Source organism: Pyrus communis, chromosome 6, assembly GCF_963583255.1.
Source record: "Pyrus communis chromosome 6, drPyrComm1.1, whole genome shotgun sequence".
Lineage (NCBI taxonomy): Eukaryota > Viridiplantae > Streptophyta > Magnoliopsida > Rosales > Rosaceae > Pyrus > Pyrus communis.
Genome location: NC_084808.1, coordinates 21,185,324 through 21,196,306, shown reverse-complemented (window position 1 = coordinate 21,196,306; position 10,983 = coordinate 21,185,324). Strand labels below are relative to the sequence as shown.

Sequence of the window (10,983 nt, the reverse complement as noted above, 5' to 3'; positions counted from 1 at the left end):
ATTCTAGGACACAAAACAAAGGTCTCTTGCATTTTTCCTTCCCTTGCCGTGCACCATGTCAACTTCCCCTTTCTCATCATCCCTTGCCGTGCAAGGGAACCTTGTTTCCTTTAGTTTTAGGACATTTAAACCTTTCCTATATCACATCCGCACCTCCCTTGACCTTTCCTCTTCCTTGCCGTGCAAGGGAGATGGTTCTTTCCTATTTCCTTGCATTAAAACACATTCATTTTGTGTTTTATGCCATTGCCGCAACTTTTAGTTAGTTTCCTTTAAATTTCTGATTTGATTTCCTATTTCTAGAAGCTTTTGACTTAATTTCTGTTTACCTAAATAACCTAGGGTTTTAACTCCTGAAATCCTATAAATAAACATCCTTGTTGCAGCCACAAGGGGGCATTCATTCACCATTCACGCCAGAAAATCATCCCATCCCTCCAACACATCCATACTTCACCATTCTCCATAATTTCTGCCCAAAACCAACCCTTGCCGTCCCCTACATCCATCCCAAACCTAAATCCATCATTCTACATCATCCATAACCCCCTAAACTCACCAGAACCTCTTGTGCCGTAGCAAAGGAGAGGAAGAAGATTGCTTGAAGATTCTAGCTATTCAACATTGGATCGTTGGAGTATTTAGGTGTTCTCTTTCTTATATTTACAATGTATAAATCTGTTTTCCTTTGTTTTGTGAACATGAGGAACTAAGCCTTTTGGCTAGGGGCCTATTCAATACCATGATTATGCTTGCAAGATGAATTGATTACATCCAATTGTTATTTCATAAGTTGTGAATTCGATTTGCTTAACTGTTTGATTGATAACTCATTCTTGTGTGTTGATTAAGGTGGCCACTTAGTTTTTCATGCAGGGATTTAAAGCTAAAATATAAGGGAATTTCACCTAATAGTTATAACCTTATATTTGCTAGTAGTGGAGGTCGTTTATCGACGATCGCGTTAAGTGAATTCTTGGCAAAAGTTTCATGCTTTTCATAGTAACAATTGCCTCGTCAATACTTATAGTTTTCATGAAACTTAATGATCTTTGATTGTACCTTTATTGTGCTTTTCACGTAAGGGACTTTTAGAGAATGTTTTGAGTTGTTGTATGCGCATTCCCATCCAATTCAATAACTTAAGGAAAACTTGAAAGTTAAAAAAGTGTTGTTCACGGTTAACTTGGGGTATTGAGTTTCATGATTTATTGAAAGAAGCAATTGGAAATCAATTTGAATGCAAGTGTGTCATGTGTGGAGAAGAACCCTCTAGTTAGCCCATCATTCATCAATTCACCTAATTTAGTCTAAAGAATCTGTTTTCTTTGTCCTTGTCTTAATTTACTTAATTTTCTTCAAAACCAATTCCCCCATTAATTTAAAGTGTTAGATTAGTTAGAAATCAATTTAGTTGATGTTTTTAAGTGTTTTGAGTCAATTGATAACTTAATTTCGTCCAGATTTGAGTATAGTGTTCAAAACTGCCCAGAAAGTGTTTTTAAGGCAGTTTTGAGTGTTTGTTTGCTGTTTTGAGTCTTTTGGTTTGTTCTGGTGTTTCATAGTTTAGTTTTGCATTCTTTGAGTCTAGTTTAGTGTTTAAACTTTCTTTTTACGATTTTGAGTCAGTTTAGAGTGTTTAGCAATCCCTCCTAATCCCCGGTTTAAGAACGATCCCTACTTACATATCTACTACAATTGTCAACAAGAGGGTTTAATTTGTGTGTTAAGTAATTTTCGCATCAAATTTGTGCGTCCTAACACCTAAGCATGTGACTCTTTTTGTCGGCTAGACGAGGACTCACTAGGGTCGACTGCACCAAGGTGACTCCTGAACATCCATTATTGCTTCAAGAAACTTGAAATTTAAGTTTAGAATTTATTTATTACATATATAACGTTAGCGAGTTAGATAAATAGTTGAATTTTAATTAACCATTAAATGCATTTTATATTTCATCATTATAAAAAGACAAGAGTTTACAGCTCGTCGCATACTCAAATTGACCAAATTTTTAACCGGTAATTTTGTAGCATTGTTATAACACTTGTATCTCGATTGAGTATGTTATGGAACATTGCCAATTAGTTTTTAGGGTGTACCTGGCAGAGTTGCTCACATTCTAACGTTGAAGAGTAAAGTTATCAAAACCGCTAATAACAACGTTGGCAAAAATATAAAAGCATCTCCAATGGGAACCCTAAATGGAGTTCCTACAACAATGTAGTCCTTACATTAGAGACAAAAGGCTACCAATGGGTCATAATAGAATTCTTTAAAGTATCTCAATATATGAACTCGACGGATACCTTAAAGAAATCCTCAAATGCGAGGACTGTATGTATAGACTCAAAGAGTAGACCCACTATTGATTTCAAGCGGGAAACAACCCCACCCACATGAGAATGCCTTATCTTTTCGGAATTTTTCTCTTTTTGAGAATGTTATACAACAGCTTATCTTTTTAGTTTTTTAGTTTTTTCTGTAGTTTTTCTTTTCCAAACATAGATATAACTTTTTAGTTTTTATCAACGACCACAATACTCCAACAGAATATTTCCTCAAAGTTATCCAGAAGCTAGAAGACAAAGGTGATGACTATGCACGGTTCTAACTTTCTAACTTTTGTTTGACCAAGGGAAAAAGGGACTCAAGAAAATAGAATCATAGTCAGCCACATGTGCAGGCAAAGATTGTGTTTCGTGTTGGCAAAGATAGGGCGCACGAAAATTTGGCGCATAAGATGAGGCAGGCTCAACGCATGAAAAACGAGATGTGTTTCGTGCACGCAAAATGAGGTGAGATCAATGCATGAAAATACTTCGCACGTAAAACGAGGCAGCCTAACGCATTCAAAACAATGCGATCCCAGGTGCATAGGTCAACCATTGTTGCTTGCACGAAGCATTGCTGTCAGAGGTGGAGCATATATAAGTCATTATCAATAGGTTTAGTTTTAATCTCACGGGTCAACCATTGTTTCCCGTATGAACCAATTGTGATCAACGCACGGAAAATAAGGCGTGCTTCATGCATGCTAAACGAGGTGAGATTAACGCACGAAAGTACTTGGCACACAAAACGAGGCAGCCTAACACATGCATCCTAGGTGCATAGGTCAACCATTGTTGCTCGCACGAAGCATCGGTGTTAGAGGTGGAGCATATATAAGTCGCTATCAATATAGGGTAGGATTTATTTTTAATCTCACAGGTCAACCATTGTTTCTTGTATGAACCAATTGTGTTGGGGTAGGGCATTCATAGGGGTAATGAGGTATGGTTTAGTTTTAATCCCACAAGTAAGCCATGGTTTGTCGTACGAACCATAGGTGTCGAGGTAGGGCATTTATAGGGGATAGGTTTAGTTTTAATCCCATGGCTCGACCGTTGTTACCCGCATGAAGCATTGGTGTCGAGGGTGGGCATTTATAGGTCGTTAATAATAGGGAGTAGGGTTTAGTTTTAATCTCAAGGGTCAACCATGGTTGGTGGGATGAAGTATGATTGCTGGGGTTGGGGCATTTATAAGCTGCTATCAAACATGATAAAATTCACACAAAAGTTGTAACTTTTAATTCATTAACCCCTTCTTTAAAAATAACATTTCTCCGCCACGTTGCTGCAAGGGAAAATAATTCAAGTGCGCTGGGCACTAAAACGCGTTGTGAACTCAGTGTGTTATTATTCACACGCCCCTAAACAATTGAACTCAAGGTGTTACTATTCACACGCCGTTAAAACCCAGACCTCATGGGCGTGAGTTTGGGTTGCGTCTCCCTGCACCTAAACCATTTATTTTATTTTATTTTTTAAATTTTTCTAAGTTTTTGCTTTTCCCAACACCAAACTATCATCTTCATGTTCTACAAAATGTGTTTTCGATGAAAATCCATGTCAAAAAATATGAAAACAAGGATATAAATCTTAATCTAAAGGAATTTCAATCTAAATAAAGTAATGTAGGAAGAAAAAAAATATTCAATGGAAAAAGAAAAAAGGAGGAAAAAAAAAAAAAAAAGGATACGATCGGTACTTTCCTTCTGATCCTCGTTAGTAAGAGTCGCTAGTATGTTCAAATTAAGTCGCTAGCTTCCTACCGATCCTCCCATTTTCATATTTTTTTCCTTTTCAGTTTTTTTTTTCTTTTTTAATTTTTCTTTTATTTCTCTAACCATAACAACAAACTATAAATTTTATGTTCTTCAAAATATATTTTCCGTACAAAACCCATTATAATTCATATTTAAACACTTGAAATCAACGATTTAAAACCTAAATTTAAAGATATTTTTGTAATTTTCCACTTTAAGAATCAATAAAAAATAGTTTTGAGACCTAATAAACGGTATGATCATGTCCAAAGATCTTGCAATATTTTCCTTAACTACAAGACAAAATATTTGCTAAAGCTAAAAATTTGGATTTTTTCCTTAACAATTTTCCAATCGATTTTAAGAACTTTTACAACATTCGTTGTAAGCCAAAGTTAGAGTTATCTACTAGCACCACATATTTCCTAAAATTAATTTAGGACATTCCAACGGAATATTTCCTCAAAGTTATCCAGAAGCTACAAGACAAAGGTGATGACTATGCACGGTTCTAACTTTCTAACTTTTGTTTGACCAAGGGAAGAAGGGACTCAAGAAAGCAGAATCACAGCCAGCCACGTGTGCGGGCAAAGATTGTGACCGATCTTCATGTAAACTTACGTTGTCTTCATTCCCTACATGCTCATTCCACATCGAAAACAAACCCAATAATGACATCAATTTATATTGTATTGGTACACCGTTATTCTAGTTTATCCGAATTAAAAGGAATCTTCTTCGAATTCCTTCTACAAATTCACAAAGACCACAAATACCATCACGTTTCGTTACAGTTCTATTTCAATTTTTAACACAGTTATATATTTTACAATTTACTAATGAATTTTAAATTTGAGACATAATCAATTTGTATCAAATTGTAGGGGGTGATCCCGTGGTTCGAGTCCCATTTTATCTATTACAATAGATTCTTTTTTTTTTCTCTCTCTCTCTATGTGTCCCATTGCTTATTAAAGCGGCGAAGCTAACAACTACTGCCCATACAAAGTTCACTTATTTTTTCTCTCTCTCTCTCTCTCTCTCTCTCTCTCTCTCCACTCTCTTTCGGAGGAGGATTCTTTACCCTCCTATTCTCATCCCCTTCCATCTCCTCCTCTTGCACATTGCTTTTTGTCTTATTATCTCTATAAAAAAATCAATATAAGATGTTGATGTGGCTTAACCGTGACCGTTCAAATAGGAGGACATGGAAGGGTAGAATGATTAGAAGGATAGAGAATCCTCCTCTCTCTCTTTATCTCTCTAGATTTTGAGTTGAAAACCAAACAAGCAGCCTCAAGCAAGAGATCTCCGCAGAGCCTGCAATGGAAGTAAGGAATTCTCTGAAACACAACTTCTAGGGTTTCTTGAAATTCCACCCACCTGGTTTTCTTAGCCGTGTACAAAGTTTGCCATCTTTGCTCCAATTTATATCAACCTTCTTGTTTTATTTTCACTTGTATTATATATATATATACACACACACACACACAAAGGTAAAATTCAATATATATTTTAATAAAAGCAATAATATTTGAAATAAATAAACTTTTAAAAAACAAAAAATAACAGTAAAACAGTGAAAAAAGCCAATTGCCACACTCAAGAGGCTAGCTTTATGAAACAAATAATTAGTGAGATAAATGTGGAGCTTAAAGATGCAAACTTTGTGCACCCACTTTGTTGCTCTGGGTAAGCAAGGCACTCAATCAATGTTCTGATGTGTTGCTCAAGTTTTGATCTTTGAGCTCCTCCTTCAATGGGGCTTTGTCGATTTCGGGTAGATTTGTGTTAATTGTCTTGACACTCTGTTGGCGTAGAAATTGGTGCAAAATTTCGCTTTCATAGGTGATATCCAGAGGCACTTGAGTTGAGATACAGGGGAAATTATGTTTCGACTACCAAGTACACGGCGGCGAACTTCTTTCCAAAGTCGTTGTTTGAGCAGTTTAGGAGGGTTGCAAATATATACTTTCTCGTTGTAGCTTGTGTTTCATAACTTCGTTCAGTCCGTTGGCCCCCTTTAGAGTTGTTAGTGTAGCTGTGCCATTGATAGTGGTGATCGGAGCTGCTATGGCTAAGGAAGCTGTTGAAGATTGGAGGCAAAGAAAGCAGGTAAACATTTTCACGGTATTGGTATTACTAGTTATTTGAAGTTGTATGGTCATATTCGAATTAGGGCTCTTTTAGGAACTGCTTTTAAATGACTGAAAACGCTTTTACAGATTATCTATAAAGAATATAGAGTGTAGTTGCATTTGAATTGTGCTAGGGGAAGGTTTAGAATATGTAGTCATTTTGGTTGTTGTAGGATCAATGCTATTAGGAAGTAGCTCGAAATTAATATTTTGGTTGTTTTTTTTTATTTGTTTCTCCTAATTGAATTGGCTATAAATTCGAAACTGTTTCAAGATATTGAGGCAAACAGTCGAAAGGTTAGAGTTTATGGTAGGAATTGTACATTCTACAAGACCAGATGGAAGAAACTCCGGGTTGGGGATGCTGTGGAGGTGCACAAGGATGAGTACTTTCCTGCGGATCTGCTTTTGCTTTCGTCAAGCTATGAGGATGGGATTTGCCATGTTGATACTATGAACCTTGATGGAGAAACTAATTTAAAATTGAAGCATGCATTGGAGGTGACATCCCATCTTCAAGATGAAGATTCCTTGGAAAAATTTTAAGCGGTGATCGAGTGTGAGGACCCAAATGAAAATCTGCATTCATTTGTTGGGACATTGTTCTATGATGGAAAGCCTTACTCGCTTTCCTTACAACAGATGCTCTTAAGAGATTCTAAGCTGAAAAATACTGAATATGTCCATGGTGTCATCGTCTTTACTGGACACGACACAAAAGTGATGCAGAATGCAACAGATCCTCCTTCAAAGAGAAGTAAAATCGAGAGGAAAATGGATAAGATAATCTACATTCTTTTCAGTTCTGTGGTCGTGATAGCCTTTACTGGATCTCTCTTTTTTGGAATCAACACTAGACGGGATATAAGTGGTGGAAATATAAGAAGGTGGTATCTTCGTCCAGATCATTCAACCGTGTTTTATGACCCCAAAAGACCAGCACTTGCGGCTTTTTTCCATTTCTTGACAGCGCTTATGTTGTATGGATATTTAATACCAATATCTTTGGAGAGGGCGCTGGCAAACAGAAAGGACGGAGACAATGGACTGCCTGAAACTGGTGATGTATTAGATCATGCTAGTTATAATGTTGACTCTGGAGAGTCAATAAAGGGTTTCAACTTTAGAGACGAACGCATCATGAATGGGCAGTGGGTCAATGAACCTCATTCAGATATCATACAGAAATTCCTTCGGGTTTTAGCAATCTGTCATACGGCCATTCCAGTTGTGGATAAAGCATCAGGAGAAATAACCTATGAATCTGAGTCACCGGGTTTTAGCAATCTGTCATACAGCCTTTCCTTCGGGGTTTTCCTTGCTTTTTTCTTTTTCTGTGATGTAATTTCTGAAACCTTGATTTTTTTAAGGCTTCTCTTGCAAGCATAAGGAAGCAAATTGGAGAAGGTATTTTGCAAATTAATGAAGCTAAAGAAAGTTCGAACCAAGCTAAATCGTTTGGCTTGATAATTGATGGGAAGTCCTTGGAATTTTGTCTCAAGAAGGATGTCGAAAAATCGTTCTTGGAGCTTGCAATTACTTGTGCTTCTGCTATATGCTGCCGCTCTACGCCCAAACAGAAAGCTCTTGTTAGTATCTCGATCATGCTCATGAGCATATCCATTCAAATTATATAAAGGTTTTTCATAAGGCCAGTTGCTGACATCAAGTAATCTGATAGAACTACGTAAAATGACACTTTCTGTTGGTGACGGTGCAAATGACGTTGGCATGCTTCAAAAAGCTGATATTGGAGTTGGCATTAGTGTTGTTGAAGGGATGCAGGTAACTTTATTTTCTCTTTGTAATGATCTGACTATTACGGGGTTTTTACGAATTTCAAGATACAAACTCGGAATTATCGCACTTCTGAAAGTGAGATTTTTTTAGTTTGTGGGCTGTTGAGATTATTTTTCTCTTCTTATATATAATGTGGACCTTATTTCTAGTCGGTCCACGTTCTGGACTACTATTTATTTTCTTTATGAAAATATATGGCTCAACAGTGTCAAGGGTGGGCATTTATAGGTCGTTATTAATAGGGAGTAGGGTTTAGTTTTAATCTCAAGGGTTAACCATGGTTGGTGGGATGAAGTATGATTGCAGGGATTGGGGCATTTATAAGCTGCTATCAACCATGATAGAATTCACACAAAAGTCGTAACTTTTAATTCATTAACCCCTTCTTTTAAAAAAAAAAAAAAAAAAAAAAAAAAAACATTTCTCCACCACATTGCTACGAGGGAAAAGAATTCAAGTGCGCTGGGCACTAAAACGCGTTGAACTTAGGGTGTTATGATTCACACGCCCCTAAACACTTGAACTCAAGGTGTTACTATCCACACGTCGCTAAACCCCATACCTCATGGGTCTCCACTGCTTTTGCTGCGCCTTAGGCCTTCCTGACAGTACGAGTTTGGGCTGTGTCTCCCTGCGCCTGAACCATTAAATTTTTTTTTAATTTTTTGTTTTTCCCATACCACAACACCAAACTATCATCTTCATGTTCTAGAAAATGTGTTTTTGATGAAATTTTCTTATAATCCATGTCAAAAAATCTGAAAACAAGGATATAAATCTTAATCTAAAGGAATTTCAATCTAAATAAAGTAATGTAGGAAGAAAAAAATATTCAATGGGAAAAGAAAAAAGGAGAAAAAAATAGAAAAGGATATGATCGGTACTTTGATACCGATCCTCTTCAAAAACAGTTGCTAGTAATTTAGCGACTATAATCAGATTAAGTCGCTATCTTCATACCGATGCGCCCATTTTCATTTTTTTTTCCTTTTAAGTCGCTATAATTTTCATGTTCTTCAAAATATATTTTTCTGTACAAAACCTATTATAATTCATATTTAAACATTTGAAATCAACGATTTAAAACCTAAATTTAAAAATATTTTTGTAATTTTCAACTTTAAGAATCAATAAAAAATAGTTTTGAGACCTAATAAACTGTAGGATCACATCTAAAGATCTTGCAATATTTTCCTTAACTCCGAGAAAAAATATTTGCTAAAGCCAAAAATTTCAATTTTTTCCGTAACAGTTCTCCAATTGATTTTGAGAACTTTTCCAACATTCGTTGTAATCCAAAGTTAGAGTTATCTACTCACACCACATATTTCCTAAAATTAATTTAGGATATTCCCAAGATTTCAGACACCTACAAATCTCTTTTGGGGCCCCACTATTAGTATTCATTTTTTTTCTTTCTATTTTTGAACTTTAAAAATTAATAAAAAATAATTTCGGGACCTAATAAAGGATAAAATGTAATGACCCCTTCCCAAAAATTATGGTTTTTATAATTTTAAAATGTGAAATTACGAAAAATGCCCTTCGAGGCAAAGACGTTGACTTTTGTTGACCGCTTTGTCTTGACACGTAAGAATCATTTTCTTGGTGTATTTGGATAGTACTCGTCGCTACGAACGGGTGGGCGTGAACGAAACGTAATTTGGAGCTATAACGAACAATGTCGAGGACAAAATTGTCAATTGATTAATTTTCTAGAATGCTCCAGATTTTTGGAGCAAAATCTGGAATGCCACGTGTGTGGCCCAGATTAAAGGAAATGAGGAAATGGATGGTGGAAATCGAAATCCCTTAGATCTCTTAGCATAACCAACAAAATAACAAATTGTTGTCTTCAAATCCAATTTTCTTTCATTTGGATTGTAAAGCCTGGCTTCACACCTACATCCCCATGTATGAAAATGTGAAAAACTAGGTTTCCTTCCTGTCCAAGCTTCAAAAGGTGTGATATTGAGAGCTTTGGTTGGCACTATATTGAGTATATAATTGGCTGTTTTAATTGCTTCACCCCATAGAAATTATGGAAGATGTGCATATGAAAACATGCTCATCACCATGTCTTTAAGAATTCTACTTCTTCTCTCAGCTACTCCATTTTGTGGTGGTGTACCTGGGGTTGTATATTGAGCTACTATACTTTCTTGCTGCAAATATAATGCAATTCCCTTGAGTTGCCCTTGTTATGTGTATCTCCCAAAGAACTCACCTCCACGATCGGATCTTACTATTTTGATTTGTTTATTTAACTGTTTTTCAACCTTAACTTTGAAAATTTTAAAACAATTTAAGGTTTGAGATTTTTTAGAGAATAAAAACAAGTAAGTCTAAACATTCATGCAAAGCAAGAAAAAGAGTTGTGTTGTGTCAAGTGCTCACTTGTGTGAAGTGTTTGAGTTGTGAGGATATGCAAGGGCTGAAGTTTGCCTTGAATATAAAATAATGAACCTTGTATACATCAGGCATCGGGGGAAGGGCTTGAGTATACAACTAGTTGGTTATAAATTAATGAAATCTTGTATATGTTAGGCATTGGGGGAAGAGCTTGAATATACAATTGGGCGTCGGGAGAAGTGTCTGTATAATAAAGTGGAAACTGAGAATTTAATTACAAAAATTGGGTTTAAGGGATGAACGGGAGTTAACTCATATTCTAAGGTATACGGAGCCAAGTGGTATAGGACGTGCAGGCTTGGGTGCCTTAGGTATGTGTTAGCGGGATTAAAAGGATCCATCTCATTTGCACATATTTCATGCATTCGAAAGAATTGTTACAATTTAATTATTATTTTGTTGGTACTTTTTGTTGTGAATTAATTTGTGCACTATAGTTAATCTGCTACGTATTCAATAAAGTTTATGTGGTAAACTCAAGCTTTTATTATAGTTTAATTTTATTTTTCACCATATCTTGGTTGTAGAATTTATTTCTA

At 36.0% G+C, this 10,983-nt stretch overlaps 1 pseudogene; it reads left to right on the top strand.

Moving 5' to 3' along the window:
- The first annotated feature begins 5,737 nt into the window (after positions 1-5,737).
- On the top strand, positions 5,738-10,684 carry LOC137736218 (probable phospholipid-transporting ATPase 8; annotated as a pseudogene).
- Positions 10,685-10,983: the final 299 nt, after the last annotated feature.